Genomic DNA, 24005 nt, shown 5'->3' with positions numbered 1-24005 from the left:
GTGGCTCAGCCGCTAAGCATCTGCCTTCGGCTCAGGTCATGATCCCAGGGTCCTGGGATCGAGCCCCGCGTCGGGCTCCTTGCTCAGCAGAGAGTTTGCTTCTCCCTCTCCCACTCCCACTCCCCTGCTTGTGCTCTCTCTGTCTCTTTTTCTCTTTCTCTCTCTCAAGTAAATAAGTAAAATCTTTAAAACAAATAAGTAAATGGCATGACAAGCCAATGGTGTGAGGTGCAGCCCCTCGCCAGCATCTCTCTCTGTCCCGGGCAGGAAGAGCCAGAGGCCATGGTGCAGTCCCGCCCTGCGTTTGTTGGCCGGGTGACTTTGGCCAAGCCACTTCCCTTCTCCCGGCTCACCATTCCTCATCAAACTTGTGGCTAGCGACACCTATGTTACTGGATGGCTGGGAGAACTGGACGCTCTTCTCAGTCTTGCCTGGGATTACCTGGGGCACTTCCAGGTCATGCCATGTGCTTCATTAAAGAGAATTTGGTTCCGTGGGTCCCCACAGGGCCCAGACCCCCACCTGTTTAGCCAGCGCCCCTTGCGGTTCCGAAGGCACCGAGGCCCGTCCTTGGAAAGGATGCCCTGCCTGCAGGTAAGGCCGTTAGGATTATTATTATTATTGGCTATTCTTTTGCCCCTGGTGATTTTAGGCTTGACCGTGGGTCCGGAGGCACTGCTTCTTGCGATGGGTCCTGCAGAAAGGTGGGCGCTAACCACTGCCAGGCCTCTCACTGGCCAAGGGCAGGCCGCGGGATGCCAGCACACTTTTGAGCATGTCGTCCTAGAGGTGCTGCCACAGAGCAGGGGGTGCATTTTAGGGGGTGGGGGCCCTGCCCTAGTCAGAGTTCCCACCGTGGAGCTGAAAACCAAGACCCAAGATGGAACAGAAGGCAGAAAGATGCTCATAAATAGACATTGAAATGTGACCATTTCATCTCCAGGATGGTGAAATACAGCTCTTTTGCAAAAACATATTTGTGTTCATTCTCTTCTGAATTTTCCAAATTCTCTGCGGTGAGGGTATGTTTCCTTTAAAACCAGGCCAAAAGGGGCACCTGGGTGGATCCGTCGGTTAAGCCTCTGACTCTTGGTTTCAGCTCAGGCGCTGTGGGCCGCTTGGAACGTACTAGTTGGTGATGCTTACATGGTTGATCAACAGTCACTCGGCCTCCTTTGAGCTGCAGCTTCTCCTGGATCTGGGGGAAGTAAGGGGGTGACCACCAACCACCTCTTGATTCTCCTTCCTCCACAAGCAGCCGGCCTGGGGCTGCAGGGACTCCCGCTCGCGCTATGTTTACTGGCGGAGACCGGGGCGGCGGGGGGGGGGGTGCCACCAGTTGGGCTGGTGCTGGGCATCGAGCCTGCTTAGGATTCTCTCTCTCCCTCTTCCCCTTCCTTCCCCCCCTCTTTCTAAAGTAAAGATATAAAACCAGGCCAAAAGAAATTTTCTGTGTTCCTTTTTTATATATAAAACTAGAGTAAAGAGAAAGCCTTTTCACTGGGATGGAACTCCAGCCGGGAAACAGGACGGCCTGTGAGGGGACACATCCAGCCTCCCTGGGATGCTGTAGTTACAGGTGTCTGTCTGTCTCTCTGTCTCACCCCCACCCCTCACCAACAATGACACTCAAACACGTGAACTTCGGGGTCCCTGCTCTGCTAAAACCCTTTCTCAAAGGAAAAGACTGCCCATTTTGCATGCCTGTCATGGGACACAAAGAACTTCCTCTGACCAGTTTCTCACAAAAAAAACCCAGGCGCATTCCCGCGCAGAACAGAAGGCTGTCGCCCAGAGTGCCACCACCCACTCCTTGCGCACCCTCACCCCGTGTCGCTGTGACTCCCTTTCTCCAGCGGACCTGCTGGTCCCGTCCAATCAGTTCTTCACCTGGGGGGGGGGTCACAGCTCCCACAGCAGGGGGCAGCCAGAGGGCACCCCAACAGCTCCAGGTACCCCTCAGAAGGAAAGTCTCCTCATTAATCAGAAAATGCATCTGCCCTGGACCTTCCCACCCCCTCCCTCCCAGCGTCAGACCTCGGCTGCCCTGAGCCCGTTCTTGGCGCCTCTAAAACTTTCCTGCTCTGATCATCATCTCCTGGTGTCGCTTTGAGACGTGCCCCCCACGCACCACGGAGGCGGGAACCCAGTCCTTGGAGGGCCTCTCATGCCTGGCTCCTGCCCTACCCCTCCCATGTCTACAAGGACCCTCCCCTCCCCTCCCCCGGGCTCCATGCTCTGCTGCACTAGGGCCCCCGAGAAGATGCTGTGTTTGAGGCCAGCTTCCTTCCCATGGCCTGCAAAAGCCCAGAGGACACAGGAAACCCAGAAGACACACCTGGGCAGGGGTGGAGGGTGGAGGGGAGACCGTGGAGAGCCCGCCCACGGAGAAACAGAGCCCATGGTTTGTGAGGAGGAAAAGGAGAGGAAGTGAAGGAAAAGGTGCTCCTGGGCCATTTCCCTCCTGTTTAGAGCTCGGGCTGGAAGAGCTTTTCCGGGGCTGAGCCTGGGGCCCCGGGAAGGGGCTGCCGTGCAGGGACTCCCATCCGGCGCCCGTCCTGCCCCCCCCCCGCACGGGGGAGCCTCAGAGCCAGGCCCTCACCACCGTCGCCAAAAAGAGCATGTGCAAGACGTGATCGTTTGTCACCAAGATGGAGTATATGATGTGAACCATGGCAAACACCGTAATGACTAATTTCAAACATTTATTACAATTCTTGAGAGACTTGAAAGCTGTTCCCGCTCTTGATTTTAATAATTGCGGTCTTGAAGGAGCTGCTTATCAAAGTGACACAAATTGTGTGGTAAATAGATTATGGCACAGCTGAAATACTGGAAAATGAGATCAGAAATGCTCCTTCTCCCCCATTTAAAACGCCCTGCAATCCTTCAGAGAGCCATAGCCGTGCGGCGGCCGCGGCGTGCAGTTGGGAGAACTGGTGCCTGGCGAGGCGGCTTTGATCAGCCTCCCCCCCCCCCCGACCCCCTGCAGCAGCCCTGGCTCCTGCTCCGGCTCCCTCGGCCCATCCGGACCCAGCAGGGGCAGGAGGGGGGTGCGGGAAGGAAGGAGGACCCGTGTGGTGTCAGGAGTGGAAGGGAATGTGGGTTGGGGGGCCGTGGGCACTGACCCCTGCCCCCCAGGAAGCTTTGATAGGGAATCCAGCCCCCCATCTTCTCTGTCCCCTTACTAGAGAATTCTCACTCCCTTGAGAGGTTGGAGCCTCCCTGTTCCGGCCTCTCGATTCCGAGTCTCTCCTCCCTTCCACAAACTGAGCACCTACTATGTGCCAGGCATGGTGCTAAGGGCTGGGCATGCACAGGTGGACCAGCAGGGCAGATGCTGCCAAGGGCTTCCATCCAGAGCAGGAGCCCCTGTGCAGGCCATGCAATGAGGTGACAGTGTGACCCACGCCTGGCTGTGCCTGCCTGACTACGGGAGGGCCCGGGGATGCTGACCCCGGCCTGGCCACCGCTGACCCAGCATCTCAGGACATTTCCTGGCCGGGGTGCTTGTGCGCTTGGGCCCGGACCCTGCCCTGCCCAGGATTCCAGGCTCCAGGGCCCAGCTTCCTGTCCCTTCCTCCAAGGACGGAATGACCTGGGAAAGCCCCATGCATCCTGAAAGGACAAGGAAACCCAGGGAGACCTAGGGAGACACTGTCCCGTTTGCCTTAAGCCCCTGAACCAAGTAACGGTTAAAGGACCCGCAGGGCTCACTCACCCCAAACGGTTCTCTTCTAAATGTGTGACATGATTACAACCAGTCCTGTGGGTTGTCACTTAGTGCGTGGCCCCTGTGAAAGGCAAATGATTTACCTTTGGGGTGACACAGAAGAGCCCGCGGCCCTGGGTGAGGATGGTGTAGCCTGAATGCTCCCGGGAGCACCCCGAGGTACTTTTCAGGAACCTCCGTACCAGAACCTCATCGGTAACTAAGCCCCAGTGTAACCAGACACAAGCCGTACATCACTGCCAATTAATATTCAAACAGAAAGCTTGGCGCGTCGATTGGTACATAGTTTGATCTCCCTGCAAGAAGCCTCCTCCCTTCCCTGGCCCTGGTGGGAGAGAGGTCGCCCCTCTGCAGCAGCCACACCTGCAGAGGCCCATCGGCTGTGGGCCGCTTGGAACGTACCAGTTGGTGATGGTTACGTGGTTGATCAACGGTCACTCGGCCTCCTTTGAGCCGCAGCTTCTCCTGGGTCTGGGGGAGGCAAGGGGGTGACCACCAACCACCTCTTGATTCTCCTTCCTCCACAAGCAGCCGGCCTGGGGCCGCAGGGACGCCCGCTCGGCTGTGTTTACTGGCGGAGACCAGGGCGGGCGGTGGGGGCGGGGGGGGGGGGTGCCAGTGGGCGGCGGGGGGGGGGGTACCACCAGAACGTGCTCAGGCTCTGACAGCTCTGAGAGCCGTTCTTATCTGTTCCGTTTTTAAAAAATAGGCATTGAATTAAGAAATTCAAGAGTTTAAGGGCGCCTGGGTGGCTCAGTTGGTTAAGCGACTGCCTTCAGCTCAGGTCATGATCCTGGAGTCCTGGGATCGAGTCCTGCATCGGGCTCCCTGCTCAGCGGGGAGTCTGCTTCTCCCTCTGACCCTCCCCCCTCTCATGCTCTCTCTCTATCTCATTCTCTCTCTCAAATAAATAAAATCTTAAAAAAAAAAGAAATTCAAGAGTTTATATATATAAACCCAAGTTAATAGATATTAAATTTTATTATTTATTAAATATTAATAATTCATTAGGATTTTCAAATTAAATATCAGACCTCTAACAAATTAAATTTAAATACTTAAGTCTATTATTAGTGGAAAGAGATTGCTGGGATGGGGTGGGAGGAAATACATTCCAGAAACTATTTTTTTAGCCAAAAGGGCAAGGGTCTTCTTATCGCCATTTTATGGCTGGGGAGAGGAAGAGCCGCGGAAGTTAAAGCACTTGACCTTAAACACACAGTGGATTCATCCGTGAGGCAGGATTCAAACCCACATCTGATTATGTCCTGGATCTGGTCCCTGCTTAGAATACACACCTGCTTTACTCTGATATGAGAGCAGGACTTGTCTGGTTAGAGGAGGGGAAGGATGGATGCGAAATAGGCTAATTTGATCTCAGGGTCCTGGGATCGAGTCCCGCATCAGGCTCCCTGCTCAGTGGGGAGTCTCCTTCTCCCTCTGCCCCTCCCCGCCTCGCAAAAATAAATAAATAAAATCTTTTAAAAATATGCTAATTTTGTTGGAAGGCAGAATGTGGGGATAGGATGTGTGCTTAGGAAGGGCAGTCCAGGTGGGGGTGTCTTGGGGGAGGGGGCTGACTGGGGGAGAGGGCTGACTGGGCAAGGAGGGCATGGGGGGACGGGGGGAGAGAGCACCCACTGCACTCCCTGGGAGGCTGGGTCCTGCCCCAAATCCCAGTCCTCCCAAGCCTGTGGTGGGTGCAGTGGTGTCCTTGAGGTGTCCTCATGCCAATCCCCAGAACCTGTGTGTGTGGCCTTATTTGGGAAAAAGGTCTTTGCAGATGTAGTCAAGTTACGGACCTCAGATGAGATCATGTTGGATTATGTGGGTGAGTCCTAAATCCAATGGCCAGCGTCCTAATAAGAAACAGAAGAGGGAAACAGCGAAGAAATGAAACCATGTGAGGACTTAGAGGGGGGCAGAGACTGGAGGGAGACAGCCACGAGGCCCTGGAAGGCCCGTGGCCACTGGAACTGGAAGAGGGAGGAAGAGCGGCTCCCCTGGAGCCCCGGGAGGGAGCACAGCTCCGGACACCCCCATCTCAGACTAGTGTCCCCCAGAGCTCTGAGAGAACCCATTTCTGTTGTTTTCAGGCCCCCAGGTTGTGGGGATTTGTTTCAACAGCCCCGGGAAGCTTCCCTAGTGCCAGAGGAGCTCGCCCATCCCCTCTCTGCTCCAGCCGTCTGCAACACGCGGGCACCCCGACTCGGTGGGGCAGGGGTGGTGGGAGTGCAGCGAGGGGCTCCACTTTCCATCCCTCGGGCTCAGGCTTGGGGGAATGAACGGTCCAGTGACAGCGGGGACCAATACAGATAACAGCCTCGGATATTTTATAAGTCTAAATACAAAATTAAAACTTAGGTTGTCATAGTCTAATTATGAGATGATTCCTTGCTTTGCAAGCAGCTTCTCCTAAATAGAAAACCCCTTTGTCCATTTCAAGTACCAGCTGATTCATATCTATTGTTCCTGATGCAGATTTCACCATTCTGGGAGGGACCCCCTAATTGTATGTCCCCTTGTCTGAACAGCTAGACCCCCGCCCCTAGTTCAAGGCCGCATCTCCCCTCTGCCCTGCTCCTCCTCCCAATGTCCTGGTCCCAGCTGCCTCCCAGGCTGCCCTCCCATTCTGGTCCTACCCTGGGGGTGCCACTTGCGTGCTCAAAACCCTCAACTTCCCCACTGCCTACCACGCCCAGCACAGACCCAGCTGCAGGAAGGGTAGGATCATCCACATTTGGCGCAAGCAACCTTCAGGTCTTTCTTCCGGCCACCCCCACGTAGATGCTGAGCTCCAGCACAGAGGGAGCAGGATGCCCCCCACTGTCCCCTTGTTGCTCCCCCTCCAGACTGTGCTCCTACTGTCCCCTCCCACAATGCTCTCCCCCCTTCACCTTCTAAAGGCCATGGCCCGACTGTCCTTCGAGGTCATCTCCAGTGTAATCTCTTCCTTAGAACCTTTTTGGTTTCCCTCCCCATCTCCTTGGACCCTCACGCCGCTTTTGTGGCCTTTCACTGCTCATACCCACCACCGCCATCCAGCTTGTTTGGGCACAGGCAGCCCCGTGGCAGAGCATGGACTTGAGGGTCGGAAGACCCCAGTGCCAACACAGTGCTGCATTACCCGCTGCGAGGGCCCCCTTAAGCCACGTGCCTCCCTTGGCCTCGGTCATCAGCCTAGACTGAGGGCAGCCCAAACCAGCAGTGTCCAGCCTCCATTTGGCTGCAGACTCTGATTTCCAAATAAAACCTTGTGTGACTTCCAAATAAAACCTTGTGGGACAGAGGACCGATGTCTTATGGCCCAGTGTGCCCCCCTTCCCCAGCTCCATCCCACTCTGCCCTGCCCAGACACAGAGAGAGCATTGTCTCAGCCTCCCTACCCCCAGGACATCTCAGCAGCCCCCCCAACCTGGTTCCTGGCCCCCCAGGGACAGAATCACAAGAGGAAGAGAGAGATCCAAGACCACAGACATAGGAGGGAAGGAAGTGGGTTCTTGTTTGTGGTGTCAGTTCCTGGGCTTTTATCTGTTCTTAAAGAATCCAAGCAGTTGGTGAGGTAATAGAAAAGTCCTAAAGAAGCTAGGATGGACAGACAGACAGACACACAGAGAGAAGGGAAGAGAGAGAGAGAGAGAGAGAAGGAGAAAGGGAGAGAAAGGGAAAGAGAGAGGGAGACAGAGAGGGGGAAGGAAGGAGAGAACTGACCACTGCCCAGACAGCTGACAGAGAGATGGGTGTATCAGCCAAGACTCTTCAGAGAGAGGTTTGTTTTAGGAAATTGGCTCAAGTAGTTGTGGGGCTGGCGAGCCTGACATCTGTAGGGCAGGCCTGGTGGGACTTGGGCAGGAGTTGCTGCCTCAGTCTGGAGAATTCCTTCTTTCCAGAAAAGTGCAGTTTGGGCTCTGGAGGCCTTCGACTTATTAGGCGAGGCTCACCACCAGTTTGGTGGGAGGTGTTGTTTTCTCAGTCATCTGGTTCTGCATGGCAACCGCATCTACCAAATACCTTCACAGCAGCACCTAGATTAGTGTTCGATTAAATAACTGGGTACTACTGTCTGGCCAAGTGGACACAAGATGAAACATCGCATCGGTGACCTGGGGAGTGCGGTGTACCAGGGAACCGGAGAGAGAGGAAGGAGGTTCTGGAAATCATTGCTGGAGGTTAGGAAAAAGATCCTGTTAATCCCTCATGACTGTCAGATGCACGTCCGTGGGTATCCAGCACGTGGCTCAGGGACCTGCTCTGCTGGTAACAGGGCTGGGTGGGCAGACCAGTTTTGCCGCAGCCTCAACCCCCTCATCTCAAGGGTGGTCTTCCAGCTGGACCAGCTCATGCCTGGACAAAGCAGGAGAGCCAGAGGGAAAAGCCCAAGTCCCTTGCACCCTGCTCTAGCAGGTGACAAACGTGAGTCTGCAGAGGACTAACCACGGGACTCAAGCTGGAGCTCAGTTCTGCACAGATTGCGGGTCAGGGTAGGAAGGAGCACTCCAGGCTCCCCACTCCCAGCCCTCTACTCCTCCAGGTGTGGGCAGAGGTGAAGCCAATCCTACTGGCCTTCCCTTAGCTCAGCGGGGAGCCCCTGCTCCATCATTTGGGCCCCAATAGGCATTCACAAGCTCAAAGGCAGAGCCCCAGCCTCTCCCCACCACCCTCCACCTGAAATAAAAGTCTAACGACACTGTAGTCCTTGCTTCATTCGTCTTCCTGGCACTTTCCCCTGGGAAGTAACTCTCAGGGCGGTGTCCAGATCAGCAATCATCCCTGACCCCTTCCCTCCCCTTGCTGGTCCCAGTTCCTCTCCTTGCTATTTGATCACCACCCAGGGCTGCGTTTGGGGCCAGGCAGGGCAGAGCCTAGAAAGACTCTGGCATTAAAGAGAGATGCTCACATTGGCTCATCACCATGGCAACCTGCTGGCTGAGTAGGAAGGCAGAGGGGCCAGGGCTGGGGGTCTGCGTTCTCCGCGCTGTGGGGGTGGGTGGCTGATGATGATACCTGGGAACTTCTCCTTGGGGGGCCCAGAGTAGGGGCTGCCTTGCCAGTCTGGCTCAGCATGGGTCTGGTCCCACTCCCAGGCACGATATGAATTGCATGACCTCTCAAGGTTGGGCTCAACCAACATGACCTGAGTCACCCCAAGAGTAGAAGGGGTTCCTGTGCCAGGCTTTGGGAGAGCCCCAACCCCCCAGGAGGCAAAAGGGGTGCCGAGAGGCCAGAGACAGGCTGCCTTATCCTTTAGGGCATTTCCCACCACTGTTTCTCCCTCCTGCAGCCCAGCCACACACCTGCACCTCCTCACCTGGGTGCTGCTGCCTGGCCTGTCGGATTGACCCCTGCTCTGGGTGGCAGGGCGGGCATCCCAGTCATTTCCAGACAATAGTTCCCTCTGCACTTCCACACCCCCGTTTCTGCTCTCTTGGCCCCAATTCCTGCCGGTGCTCTCAAGAGCATGGGTTACTGGGACTTGCAACTGGGGGCCTGGGCGCTGGGCAGAAACAATTAAGAGGGGACTGGAAGGAACAGGAGGAGGTGAGCAGTGGGCCTGGGCATCCTCCAGATGGAGCCAGGCAGCATGCTCATCCATGTTCCAGAACACCCCGGGCCCTTCCGTGGCTCAGGGTAAAGACCAGATTCCAGAACATGGCTCAGGAGTCCTCTTCCTGATCTGGCCCTGTCTGCCATGCAACCCCCACCCTGCCTTATTTCTGGAATGTTCTAACCACAGTGAAACAGCTTCATGTTGTCCAGGCTCTGGGCCTTTGGATAAGCTGCTTGCTCACTCTGCCCAGAACACTTTCCCCTCCCCTCCTCCAGGTCTGAGTTTAGAGCTCACTTCTGAGAACCCCCCAGGCTTTGTGAGAAAGCATCCAGGGGGGGCCCTCCCTGCCCCATTCTGCTCCCCCCTTTCTTTACACAGGCATCACCCCCAACTGTCACCACACCCCTCCACTTCCACTCATGGGCAGCATGTGGTTCCAGAAAGAGTAAGACTTTGACAACACATGGATTATGTGTGGAATCCCGGCCTTACCATTAACAGCTATGTGGGCTATAATACTGGCCTTGCCCCTGGGAGGAGTCTCAGTGTCCACATCTGTAAAAAGGGTGTGAGCCCCTAGCCTGGTCCCCAGCAGCCATCCACATGCAGCCTTTGTTACAATGCTTAGCTAGCTGCCTTTGGATGATGTTTTATTTATTTTTCTCCCCCAGGGTAGGGAGTTTTTGTAGACAGGGAGTGTATTTTATCGTGTCTATTGCAAAATAGAGACTCGATAACTATTTGGGGATGGTGGATGACAACCCAGCCTCCAGCCAGCTAACAGGAATGAGATAAACATGACCCACAGAGATGAGGGGATTTATAAGGTCACAAGCAATTACAGATGGTGAGGAGATAGAGTCCTTCTTGGTGTCCAGCTCAGGACTTAAGTCTTAGTTAAAAAATATCTCGATTTGGAAGAACTGCCCAGCTACCCAAATCCAGCCTGCTCCTTGCTCGGCTCACAGCCCTGCTGACAAGTCCCCGAATGTCTGCAGTTTCCCCTGGGTCTGCCCAAGCCCCAGCTTAGCATTCTTTCTACCCAAGGAGGGAGGCTCCGTCTTCTCCATCCCCCTGCCTCAGGTGGAGCTGCCTCTGATTCCAGGAGCAGCAAGGCTGCCCATCTCTCCTGCCTGCAAAACATTCCCACCTGACATAATTAGGTCTCACCTTCCACCTCGAATGCTGGTAGGAGGTGGTCTCTCTTCAGAGACCGGCCCACTTCGTAGTTTGCTCAGTTCCTAGGCCACAGTGCTCAGCCCCTGACTGGATGCTGGCAAGGCAAGGTGTGGGCAAGTATGCCCAGAGCAACTCACCACCTGCACTGAGGTGAGTGGAAATTCTCAAAAGACATGCCCTCCAGGAACCTATGAATGGGACTTTGTATGGGAAAAGGGTCTTTGCTGATTACATTATACTTATTAGTAAAAGACTGGATGCTTTCCTGCTCAGATTGGGAACAAGGGGAGGATGTCTACTCTTACCACTCTTTTTCAAGATAATTCTAGAAGTTCCAGCCAGTGCAATAAGGCAAGACAAACAAATAAAGGGCATAAAGATCTGAAAGGAAGAAATAAAACTATTTGCAAATGACATGATTGTCTACTTAGAAAATTCCAAGGAATACTTTTTTAAAAGATTTTATTTATTTGAGAGAGAGAAAAAGAGAGAGAGCGCACGCAAGAGAGCAGCAAAGAGAGAGAGAGAAAAAGAGAGAGAGCGCACGCAAGAGAGCAGCAAAGAGAGAGAGAGAAGCAGGCTCCTGGGATCGTGACCTGAGCTGAAGGCAGACGCTTAACTGACTGAGCCACCCAGGTGCCCACAAGGAATAATTTTTTTTTAAATCCTGGAACTTATAAGTGAGTTCAGCAAAGTGACAAGATATAAGATAAACATACAAAAAGTTATCATATTTTTATATACTAACAATAAACACAAGGACACCAAAATTTAAAAACAATCAACCACTCAAAAAAAAAAAAAAACAAGAGAAATACTTGGGTGTAAACCTAAGAAAATTTAGCATAGGATTTATATGTTGAAAACTACACAACGCTGATCAAAGAAATAAAAGAAAACCTAAATAAATGGAGAGACATACCATGTTAATGGATTGGTCATAGTAGAGATGTCCATTCTTTCCAAATTGACACAGTGTAAAGCAATTCCTATTAAGATTCCAGCAAGATTTTTCATAGCTGTAGACAAGATTATTCTAAAAATTTTTATGGAAAATTAAAGGAATAGCTAAGATAATTTTGAAAAAGAGTAAAACAAGAGGAATAAATCTACCCTACTCTGGGACTTTTTATCTATCTATAGTAATCAAGATTGTTTGTGGCGTTGGTAGAGAATTGGACAAATAGATCAATGGAACAGAACACAGTACCCAGAAATAGACCAAAACAAGTGTGCCCAAGTGAAATAAACCAGACAGAGAGAAAATACCTCATGATACCGCTTTTGTGAGGAATCTAAAATAGTCAAACTCATAGAAGCAGAAAGTAGAATGGTAGTTGCCAACAGCTGGGAGGAGGGGAAAATGGGGAGGTATTAGTCAAAGGGTACAAGGTTTCAGTCATGCAAGATGAATAGGTCCTCAGATCTACTGCATATCGTAGGATATCCCAGCCCCTATAGTAAACAGTACTGTATTTTATACTTAAACATTTGCTAAGAAGGTAGATCCCATGTTAAGTGTTATGATAATAATAGTAAAGAAGCTAGGAAGAAACTTTGGAGAAAATAGTTATGTTTGTGCCATAGATTATGGTGATGGTTTCAGGGGCATGTACTTATCTCCAAACTCAACAAGCTGCATACATTAAATATGTACAGCTTTTTGTATGTCAGTCATGCCTCATTTCAGTGTTTTTTTGTTTTTGTTTTTGTTTTTTTAATGAACCCAAAGAGCTGGAGGAAAGAGAAAAGGGCATGAACTTGATGACTAGCAGCACAGAGTCGGGAACAAACTGGAAATCTCAAGATACAAACACACAACACACACACACACACCCTTAAAAGCGACCTTCAGATCAAGGTGAACAGGGACACCCACGGTCTCCCCTCAAGAAAAGAGAGAAGGCAGACAAGTGCAATGCTCATCCTGTTTCTGCCTGTTCCAGGAAAGAGAATGGTCTTCAAATTGAAAAGGTTAAAACAAAGCACAGGGCATGCCGCAGGAGCTCAGAGGCTGTTTGTTAAATTAAATGCAAAGACGGGACTGCAACCAGATGTAAGCAAAGACAGAAAAATCGCTACCTGAGCTGCTGTAAATGAGTTCCTTCCTGAGACCCCGATGAATTGCCTCCCCGGGTGTTTAAGCTGCCAGCAGCAATTGTCTTAGAGCTACTGCTGGTAATTTCAAAAAATTATGGAGGGCCAGGGAGGTGTTGAAACACTGGCCATGAACCACACCTGACCTGCTTTTCCAAAAGAAAGGAATAAAAGAAAATTCTAGAAATAATAGGCCAGCAAATGTGTTGTAAATCTTTAGAAAAGGATAAGACTATTAGAGAGTCGGCCCATGAATGCATAAGGGAGGCAACACAAAACTGGAAACTCGCTAAGACTAACACACACTGTACGAATCTTTTTCCCCATTTTCAATGAGCTATTAGATTGATGGATCCAAAGAATGTCTCAGGCAAACACACGGATTTGCATAAACATTTGCAGATTAGGTGGTCAAAGACTACATGATAGAACCATAGGGAAATTCATAGCTCGTTGGACGCTGCGCACAGTGTGTCAGCCTGCGAGGAGAGCTGTCGTGGAGGGCCACAGGACTCTGCTCTGTCCTGGTACCAGTCAGCACTTCTACAGTAGAAGTGCATAGAAGTAGGGGATGTGCTTTTCAAATCTGCAAATGGCATAAACCTGGGAGAGATGCTTAAAATGAATGCTGATAGAGTCGAGACTCAAAAGTAATTAAACGATAAGCCACAGTGTGCACGAACCAGTGGGTCAAACATTGCCAGAGATCATTCCCATTTGTTATCCCATCATTAGAAGCCAGGGAGGCCTGACCCGACAGAAGGATGCCCCTGTGGGAAGTTGCTGCCAGTGGACAGAGGTGTACGAGGGAGCCAACGGGAACACCGCTGGGAAGAGACACCAGCCGGCGTGGACTGCACTGATAGCAGCGTGGAACCAGCTCATAGAAACTGCAGGCCACGGGGCTCGTCGAAGCCTGAGGCCAGCGTTCAGTTGAAGGACATGAGCAAACACGAGTGCGTTCACGGGAGAGGCCCGGAGGGTGAAGGGTCTGGAAACAGGAGGAATGATGAACAGAGTGTCAGCAGGGCCTAGAGGAGAGATGGCCAAGGGGGGACCTCATCACAGGCTGCAGAGAGAAAACAGATGGTTATTGGAAACCCAGAATGAGTGCGGCTGGCCCTGCCTCCCGGGGAAGGGTGCTATAAATCCCGTGGGCAGGAAAATACATCTCACCTGCTCCCTCATCTTGCTGAGGGATGCAGGGGAAAAAGAGGGTCCTTAACAGACTCTTCCAGTCCCTGAAGTGAGGATCCACAGCTGGGGGGGTGGAATGGGGCCCTGGTGAAGAGGGGGAGGTGCGAGACAGCAGGGGCGGGGTGCATCGGCTGGAGAAACACGGAGGGGGCTTGAGTTGGGGAGACTCACGCAGGGCACAAGCAGAGGGATGCGGGTACCCGAGCCACCTGCTGGGGGCTGTCAGGGGTGGGCGGGGATCCCAGTTGCCGGGGAAGCCAAAGGAGGACTAGGAACGGGCTCTGTGAGGTTGAACCTGGGTCGGCTGTTGGGTGTGCGGTGGTGGGAACCTCCCTTCCTCCCCAGCCCAAACATCGTAGTGGCTCACACACGAATGCTCCCCTGAATAACGTTTGGAGGGGATGACCCGTGTTCCTGGGCCAAGGGGATGGTAAGGGGACCACGTGGGGGACACTGAGGTGTCTGCACACAGGGCTTAGTCCCCAGGAAGCTGCGGAGGGAGGTGGGGGCCCACAGGCCAATGAACCCGAGTCTGAGGCAAGCATCTTTAAAGCTCAGGGGACAAAGAGGTCTTACCCGACAGGATGGTGCTGCTGGTTCCCTAGAGAGAAACAGGATGCAGAAGGAGGCCAGGGTGGGGAGAGCCTTCTGATACCAGGCAGAGGGACCTGATGGTGGGCCGGGCTGCAAATGAGCAGCCACTGATCTCTGCATGGTTTTTAATAGAAAAACAGTAGCCACAATGACGTGGTGCCGGAAGGACTCTTGATGACAAAGGATCAAAGACCAGTTTAATTGGCTGAAGTAAAAGAAGGAGGGGGCTGTTTTAGGGGGGTCCGGGGGGCTCAGTCGGTTAAGCATCTGGCTTCGGCTCAGGTCAAGATCTCAGGGTCCTGGGATCGAGTCCCACGTCGGGCTCCCTGCTCCTCGGAGAATCTGCTTCTCCCTCTGCCTCTGCCGCTCCCCCTGCTCGTGCTCTCTCTCCCTCTCTCTCAAATGAATAAATAAAAAAATATTTTTTTAAAAAAGGTGGGAGGTGTTTTGGCTCACGTAACTGAAAAGTCTGGAATGTTCCACATGGTTGGACCTCAACGTGTAAACCATATCTTCAGGAACTGCTGTGTCTCACGTCCGCTTTCCTCTGGGTCAGCTTCATTTCCAGGCAGACCCTCCTCAAGCAGCAGCAGAGACAGACTCTCTGGGCTTCCCTCCCACCAGCCTGCCTGCCTCGGAGGAAATCAGGAGGACGGAGCTCACTGATTGGCCAGGCCTGGGTCAGCTGACCATGCAGCAGGTGTGAGTGTGAGGGTGGATGTCAGCCCCCCCGGACCTGGGGCTTGACCAACCGACACGTGACAAGTTTCCATGTAAGAGTCCACAACTCTACCTCTTGAGTGTTTGTCCCTGATGCAAGGACCCAAAGGAGAGCCAAATACACAGGCAAACTGGGCAAAACTGCGGCTTAGTTGATGTTAGAAATACCTTACCAGATTGTCTATAGTTCTTCCTAATTACATTCTTATCAGACTTGATATTCTCATTAGAGTTGCTTATGCATCAGTAACTACTGCCTCTCCCCCTTTAAAAAATACTTTTATAAAGATGAGACCAGAACTTTCTTGCTTTGGACCAAATGCCATTTCAAAACTCCTGGTACACAGAGGGGCCCCTGGGTGGCTCAGTCGGTGAAGCGTCTGCCTTTGGCTCAGGTCATGATCTCAGGGTCCTGATCCAGCCCTGCGTAGGGCTCCCTGCTCAGCGGGGAGTCTGCTTCTCCCTCTGCCCCTGCTGCTCTCCCTGCTTGTGATCTCCCTCTCTCTCTAAAATAAATAAATAAAATCCTAAAACAAAAAACCAACAAACCAACTCCAGGCACACAGAATAAGCGCCAAGTACTCTTCAGAAAAGGCATCAGGTTTCAGACAGGGCAGAACTATGAAGGTTTCAGACCACACAACAGACGGTGTGTCAAAGAAGGATGGAGATCATTATACCACAGCGGCTTGACTGTGCACAGAAACGAGTGTAGCTCCGATTCTGGAAGCAAAGTTCGGGGAGACTCAGAGTTACCCGTGTGCAATCTCTGGCTCCACGTGGGACCCTGGGGACACAGGTGCGCCGGGGCCGAGGGGGACAGGTGGCCCGGTACAGGCTGGGTGTGAGCCCTGCGCTTCGCACCATAAAGGCTCGGCGGGGAGCAAAAGGTAAAGTCTATCAGGCAACGTGTTTCACTGGGATGTTTCGACTCACCTGCCATTTGGGGAAAAAATGTATTCCTGGTACCGAGGGAAGATTTTATTCCCACGCCATTCTTTCCCTGGAACCCACTCCTGCCCCCAAACCTCGTTTCTCATCTGGACTCTTGAGACAGCATTCTAATGCTCCCTACGGCTCCCTTGTCCCCTGCTTGTCACCTACACCGCCCCCTGCGCAAACTTTCTAAAAGTCAGCTGTGGCCGGAAAACCCCGTCATACCTCCACCCCCCTCTTCTCCCGAACCCGTCCTCATCCGCGCACAAAGGGGAGCCTTGCACTCATTGGCGGTGCTCCCCATTTCTCCCTCCCTCTGCCCCCGGGAGCAACCACCAATCAGCCTTCCGTCTCTAGGGCCGTGCTCCTTCTGGACATTGCATATAAAGGGAAACACGCTATCCTACCAACTGCAGGTGGGGCTGCGCTGGAACGAGGAGGTGGCGCTGGGACGGAGGGGGAGGGGCGCCTGTGATCTGGAGGCACCAGGAGTCCGAGTTCTGACACTGGCTCTCAGAACACCTTGAGGTCAGAGGTTACTTCCATTTAGCAGCTGGGGGACCTGGGGTCTGGGGATGGTAGAGAGAGGAAGGCGCCCAGGCTGGGCATTAACACCCCCCCCCACACTCACAACCTCAGTTCCTGCTGGATTTGGCCCCTCAAGAAGGTGGGTTTTTCTTCTTCCAGCCATGGTAGAGGGGCGTCCCATCAGTCTCGATGCCTGAGCGTTGGAACAGTTTCGAGAACAGAAGGCAGGACTCCGCAGCACCTCCTAGTTTGAGAAGTTCCTCCTTTCAAGGTTCCTGAAATTTCTTCTACGGCATTTTTCCCCCCGCCAGAGAGGCAGCCAAGTTCTGGAAATCAGACCCAGGGAAAGGAAGCCTCAGATTAAACACGAGACCACAGAAGGTGTCCCTGTTCTCTGAAGTCCAAACCCAGCAGGACAGAGAAGCTTCCTGGATTTCGGTGTGGGGCTCGTAAGCCCACCTCGTTTGGGGGTGAAGCGAACACCCCGTGGGGCTGTTAATTCCTCATTAGCCTGATCCAGCTGTGAGCACAGCACTGACCCAAGAGGGCTCGCTCAGATCCCCAGCCCAGGGCCGTGTGAAAAGGGTGGAAAGCAACTTAAAAGGTTCTTGGACCTCAAATTGCTCTTACAAAACATTTTTAGGAGTTAAGCAATTAATCCAAACACACATGGATTCAATTTCCTTCAAGCAGAAATGGCTTAAAAACCAAGGGAGAAAAATGCTCAGGGACATATCCCCTCTGAGTTCAGTGTTCCTCCAGCGTGTGGGAAGAACCCGAGGAACTATTGCCCTACCCCCCCCCGCACCCCCCAAAGGCACCGGAGCCTCCCTGCCCCCCTCTGTCTTGGTGGAGGGAGAGGAGCCACGTGCCAGCCCGCTGCACTGTGCCTGGGTTTGAGAAGGAAGGAGCTAATTCCCAGAGTGGGGGACAGGCAGGGACCAGGGCCCCCGCTTTCATGTGGACTGTCTTTGGGCAAGCAGGACACGAACGAGAAAATGGAACAAAGACCCCGGCTGGACTGCAGCACCATTTCTCCACAGAATGCTTCCTTCCCCTGGTTTTCCTTGGGGCGAAGGAAGGGTTTCAAGGCAAATGTTTGCTTCCCCCTTGCAAAGTTTTATGACTTGGCCTCAACTATTCACTCGGGAGACCAGCGATTTAGTAGAATTATGTTGAGACCTTTAATTGACCTCGCCAAACAAAGGAAATTAAACACAAGACGATGTTTACATAAAACTTCTAAGGTCAAATGGGAAACAAGCCATCCGCTCCAAACGCAGAAGGACACGAGGACTTAGAGCTCTGTCCTCTCCCGGGTCCCACGTTCTGGGGAGAGGAGGGAGCATTGGGGGGGGTGGGCACGCCAGGCTCAGCCACTGGCCTGTGTCCCTAGCAAGCGGCGTCCCTCGGTTCCCATCTGGAAGGTTGGGGGAGAGGTGAAATAATATGGAGTTTAGAAAGCTAAATGTATGTGAAAGAATTATAGCTTTGAAAAACTATTAAGCACCATGCCAGTGTTCATCACTGTCACCTGCCAAGGGACATGGTCGGCTCTAAGGGAAGCCATGGTCCTCAACAGGGCCCAGGGCCTCACCCAGACCTGCACATTCCCCAAGCCCTCACTTCCTCACCCCTTACTGTGTCCACGGCAGCTCCCTTCTGTCTCTTGAGGGCCAGGCAGATTCCTGCCTCTGGGCCTTTGCACCTGCTATTCCCACTGCCCTGACCGCTCTTCTCCAAGACATGCTGTGGGTCTTTGCTCAAAGCCCCTTGTTTAGCTCCCCTAGAGGCCCGTTTCAGCACTGCCCTCCTTCCCCCCACCGCCCCCCCGCAGGCCCTCTCTGCTTCCCCTCCGCTTTGTTTTTCTTCGTGCAAACTCTCACCTTCTTTCTCTTTCTTTTTCTTTTTCTTTTCATTTTTTTTAAAGATTTTATTTATTTATTTGACAGAGAGAGACACAGTGAGAGAGGGAACACAAGCAGGGGAAGTGAGAGAGGGAGAAGCAGGCTTCCCGCGGAGCAGGGAGCCCGATGCGGGGCTCGATCCCAGGACCCCAGGATCACGACCTGAGCCGAAGGCAGATGCTTAACGACTGAGCCACCCAGGCGCCCCTCTTTTTTTTTTTTGAAGATGTTATTTTTAAGTCATCTCTACACCCAATGTGAGGCTCAAACCCACAACCCCCAGATCAAGAGTTGCACGCTCCACCGACTAAGCCAGCCGGGCGCCCCCCAAACTCTCCTTCTGAGAAGCACTGCATTTCTGTCTCATTATTGCTGCCTGTCTCCTCCAGGATGTCAGCTCTGTGAGAACAGGGCTTTGTTCGTCCTTGCTCACCGTTGGACCTCGGTGTGCTGGCTGGCTGGCACAGACATTTGATAAAAGGTTGAGTGAATGAGCAAAAACACTAGCAAAGACGTCCAGCCCTGCTTGGGAGGCGAGATGCTGAGGGGAGGGCTCCGTTGGCCGGAGGAAGGGCACCTTCCTCCTGGGGGTGGGGCACAGTGCACCGAGCTCGCCCCAGGCCTTCAGGGACCCACGGCTCCCAGGGTACAAGTTGGCCTGGGACCCAAGGATCTCCTTCCCTGGGCAGGGGTCTGTGCCTGTTCACATTCTCACTGGGGGGCCGGCAGCCCAGCCTCCTGGGCGGTCGCCGCCTGCCTCTCCCCGTGTCACCTTGAGAGCCTTCCCCTTTTTGTGCACGCTCAACAAATGGCACCAGGGACCTGGCTGGGAAGGCTGTCCTCAGGCTGCTGGAGGCTGGTCGGCAAGAGGACTGAAAGTGCTCGGGAATCTATGTCTCCCCCTCTCATGACACATGGTCAGCTCCTGAGCCCCTGACTGGGACCATGCTCAGCTGTGACCTTAGTCTCCAAACCGCGGTGGCCTCAGCCTGATACCGTCCCCTTGTGTGGCCTTGTTCCTCAGTCTCACTCCCCACGCACCTGCTCTGCTCTCTGCGGACACCTCCTGACACACCCTTGGGGTGCAGATCCTCCTCTCAGGACCTGCTCGTGGGGCCCCAGCCTGCGACATACCTTGCGGGGTCCTGCGAGTCATAGTCCGATGGGGGCGCATACATGTCCGGCGCGTGCTGTGCGCCTTCACCCACTGAGCCCTCAGCAGGTCCCAAGGAAGGCACATCATTGCCCCTTTTTAAACGATGAGGGGGCGCCTGGGTGGTTTAGTCGGTTGAGCAACTGACTCTTGATCTCGGCTCAGGTCTTGATCTCAGGGTTGTGAGTTCAAACCACATGTTGGGCTCTGTGCTGGGCATGGAGCCTGCTGGAAAAAAAAAAAGAGAGAGAGAGAGAAACCTGATGCCCAAGGTCACATGGTAAAGGGCAGCAGCAACATTTGAATCCACAGGAGTCCCCCCTGATCTGCAGGGCAGGGGGGGGCGGGGTGTGTTCCAAGACCCCCCAGGGGACCCCTGAAATGTCAGATGGTACAGAACCCTACGTGTGTGTACTGTGCTCTTTCCCCTACACTCATACCTATGATAATGTGGAATTTACAAATCAGACACAGGAATAGATTAACAACATTAATAATCAAATAGAATAATTATAACAATATACTGTAATAAAAATTATGTCAATGAGGTCTCTCTATCTTGCTGTCCCGAATTCCCCTTCCTCTTGCTGTGGGATGATAAACTGCCCCGTGATGAGAGGAGGTGATGTGAGTGACGGCGGCTACTCTTGACCTTCTGATCATCTGTGTCCAGGCTGCGGAAGGCCAGCCCGCAGATAAGGGGACGCGGCCTGGAATGCGTGTCCCGCCACGGCATCCTGCTCCCTGCAGAAGGCAGCAGCTGTGAACCGCGTCTCTAACGTCTCAGCGTACAATGTTTCAGATGAGAGCGCAGGTGTGGTTTTTCTTTCCACCGGACACATTTTTAAAAACTTTGTGTACTTCTTCGCTTCAGAATGGAAGAGACTAAACATGGTGCTCCATCCCATCCCTGCAGAATTTGCTTCACGAGAAGAAAAAAAAAAATCATCCTGCCGTATTTTTAACTGATTGCTTGCTTGTGCCTGTTTGGTGAGATTTATTCTCTCATTAATCACTGCCCTCCCTTCATTCATGTTAAATATAAAATTGATTAGGAAAGATCCCCATCATGGTTAAAAAAATAATTAGCTGCTACATCATGTTGCCCACAGTGCGACAGAAAAGAGTGATTAAATTAGGAATATTAAAACCCCATTAATCTGCTCTCAACTTAAGCCTCGCTTGTTCATCTCACAGTGGTGCTTATTATTTCTGACGCTGAAAGATATTTGAATTACCAGCTGCAACAAGGTCACTTGCTGAAAGATGTCAGGTCAGCCATTAGTCAAACGGGGAGAGGCGACCCGAAGGGAGGGCTGCCCAGGTGTCAAGGAGGCCCTTCCTCACGCATGTCTTCCGATGCCGCGATGTCGGGTCGAAATGCGGGCACACCGCACGCCCAGGCTGGCCGGCGGCACAGGTGTACCCCTGCTCTCCATCACCCTCGGCGGGCCACCTGTGACCTTAGGGACCTCCACGGCGTCCTCTGTCCCTCCACCCCCGGGCCTCCTCCTCTTGTGTGTGGGAGCTCACAAGCCACACTCCCATGAGAGCCATCCCACCAAGAATGGCAGGGGTCTCCTGTTGGACGTGTGTACGTGCCCGGCTGGGGCTGAGCTGTGCCCATCTTCTGTCTCGTCCAGTGTCACAGCCCCGTGAGGAGGCCAGCGCTGGCCGAGGGCGCGCACTGGCAAAGGGCAGAGCCGGTGCTCGGGCTGGTCTGCTGGGCTGCATCCGTGGGGACAGTCTCAGCCCCTCGAGATGCTCCCGCAGCTCACAGGGACTGGGGTCCGCAGGCCTCCCTTCGAGAGCATGCAGCTGTGCCCAGGCAGACGGGTGTGGTCTGTTTTGCACGACTTAACCTTTAAATGAACAGCAATTACACATCGTCTGCCACTGCAAAGCTGGGTGAGAGAGCCTGGCTGAGCCCCTGCAGTGTCGCCTGCGGCATGAGGGACAAATCACCAGCAGGGGAAGGAGGCCTGCTCACCCCCTCATCTTCCTTTTGAGGAAAAATTTAGCTACTCTCTGCCTCTAACTGTCTATGTCTGAATTTATTTCTGAAAACACCTCTTGTTGCTAAAGAACCCGATCGCCCCAAATCCATCACTCCTCTGGCCCCAGAGGAAGGAGGAGGGAAGGTGCTTCTGTTGGCAGCCTCGCTCATGCTGACCACCCGAGGGTCCCATCTCCTGGGCCTGTGAGTCCCGGGGTCTGCGCTCCGGGTACTCCTGGGGGACGAGACACAACCAAGGTGTCTCCCCAGAGCAGCTGGAAGTGGTCGCATTGAGAGGGCACAGGTGAGTGGTGCTGGCGGTGGGAGGTGGGGTCTCCTCAGGGGGTCAGGGTCCAGAGCAGGGCTGAACAGGGGTTGGGATGAAGCCTCATGGGAGGAGCTCCATAGATACTTCCTAAATGAATGAATAAAGCCAGGGATGGGAGCTGGGATATCAGGACTAGTGCAGGGAAGAGAGAGATTTGGGGCCCGGGGTTCAGAGGAGGGGATGCTTGGGGGCGGGCATGCTGGCCTTCTCATTGGGTCCTGGTCCTGTCAATCTTTGTCTGACCTTCCCATGCCTCTCTGATGCAAAACTGCGCTGTCCTGGCCTCAGCCAGCTGGAGAGCACCTCCTCCTCCTTGTCCCCAGGAGCACTGAGTCACTTCCCTGGGAGCCTTCCCCTCCAGGGCCACCTGACTCGGCCCACAAGAGGTCAGATTTCCTGCTGCCTCCGTCCCATGTGCTGCCCCAAGCTGGCACAGCCCTGCCATGACCTCGGTGGCCCCTTTCCACCCCTGATCACCCACCTGCAGGCCCCTGGGACCCCACTCCGGGCACCCATGCCTCACAGCACACCCCTCTCTCGGCTCCTGAGTGCCTGGGGCCCCGTGCTCAGTCGAGGCTGTTGAGCTGAATCCAGTGGGGCTGGAGACCGCTTGGGCTACATCCTTCATTTCACTGATGAGGAAGCAAAATCCAGGTGGTCACCGATCTTGAGCTGCTCACACAGCTGGCTGGTAACGGGCTGCTCGGGAGAAGTGCACGCGGCTTACTTAAAAGCAGAGGAATTCAGACTTGATAGAAAGGGTTTTCTCCACAAGGAATGCCTGGAACAGTCCAGAGTTGGTTCCTGTTACACAGTGTTCTCTGTCTTGTTTTGATGCTTACCAGATGCGTCGGCCAGGGACTGGCCCAGGGGAAGATGCTTTTGAACTTGGGCACCACGGCTTGTCCCAGATAACCAGAGTCACGTGCCGGCCACAGGGCCAGAGACGGTGCGCGGATCCTGAGCCAAGCAGGCCGGCAGGCCCCTCCTAGACGGCGGGGAGAGGGCTCCCCCACCCCCTCCAAGTTGTCCCTACCCTTGCTGTGGCCCCAGCCCAGAAGCACTCAGCTGGATTACTGGAAAAAACGAAGTCGCAAACCTGTGAAAACAGTCCCTACTTCTAGCGAATTCCTGAGCCTGGCTATTTATAGAGGCGGTTTGGATCAGCCTGCGGCCCTCCCTCCAGGTCTCCTCGGAGCCTCCGTGGAATCTACACAGAGGGAGCATGTGACAGGTCGGACAAAGAGGCTCTTTGGCGCACGGGCTCTGGAGCCCCAGGCAAAGGCTGCCTACGCAGAGCCAAGAATCGGGTTTTATTTGCCACTGGCCTGCCATTTTTAAGGGCACAGAACACATTTGTGTCAGCCCAGCTCTCCTGGATGAGGTCCGGAGCAGGGCCAGACCTCAGACTTCTCGGAAGGCTGGCATCCTCCAGGCTGGGGACCAGGCTCGGCCACAGCTCAGAAGAGTGCGTTTAGGCCCTTTGTCTCCAGCACACACACCTGGGGGAGAATTGTAAATGATCTGGGGACCCTCAGTCAGATAGGTCCGTTCAATGGCATAAAATATCCTAGAGAACAAGTATTTCATTGGTGACTTCTGGGAAAAGGACATTGTAAGAATCAGAGAAACATCCTAAAGGCTCTTTATGATCGGCTGGATAGACCCACAGGGCCCAGTGAAGAGGAGAGCGGCCCCCCATCCCCACCTCCGCCCTCCCAGGAGCACAAGGCTGACCTTGTTTTTGGTCCGGACGGTGCATGCATGTCACATTGTAGGAATCAGGAGGCAGCCAGAAGGCAAGGTCAAAGAGGCAAGGCAGAGAGCCTCGGAAAAGTACCCCGCCCTCCGACGGCTGCCTGAAGTCCCTGTGTTTAGCCAGAACCAGAAGAAGCAAAAGGAAATAAATTTGTCGCCTGCTCTTGGCTAATGATCTTTGAAGAGGACAGGAGCATTTAATGCTTCTGTGTTCTTAGCAGGGAGGGTGACCCGGGTGGACAGGGGCAGCCCCAGAAGGTGACAGTTCAGATTTCAGAGGGATGGGTTAGTGCTGTCATTTAGAGTGTGACATGGGGACAGAGTTGTGGG

General features: G+C 53.6%; 1 long non-coding RNA gene across 2 annotated transcripts; it reads right to left on the bottom strand.

Annotated features, from left to right (window-relative positions):
• Positions 1-9760: 9760 nt before the first annotated feature.
• On the bottom strand, positions 9761-23429 carry LOC129046227 (uncharacterized). 2 transcript variants are annotated; one of them, XR_008507131.2, is made up of 3 exons: positions 22399-23429; positions 19575-19821; positions 9761-16859 (listed from the first exon to the last, which is right to left on the bottom strand). It is a non-coding gene; the product is annotated as an uncharacterized LOC129046227 (long non-coding RNA). The 2 variants fall into 2 exon arrangements; XR_008507130.2 differs by having other exon boundaries at positions 19575-19818; positions 22399-23414.
• Positions 23430-24005: the final 576 nt, after the last annotated feature.

Source organism: Mirounga angustirostris, unplaced genomic scaffold (genome assembly GCF_029215605.1).
Source record: "Mirounga angustirostris isolate CCGP_5_RB_7025 unplaced genomic scaffold, mMirAng1.0.hap1 SCAF_17, whole genome shotgun sequence".
Taxonomy (NCBI): Eukaryota; Metazoa; Chordata; class Mammalia; order Carnivora; family Phocidae; genus Mirounga; species Mirounga angustirostris.
This window is presented reverse-complemented; position numbering and strand designations above follow the sequence as displayed.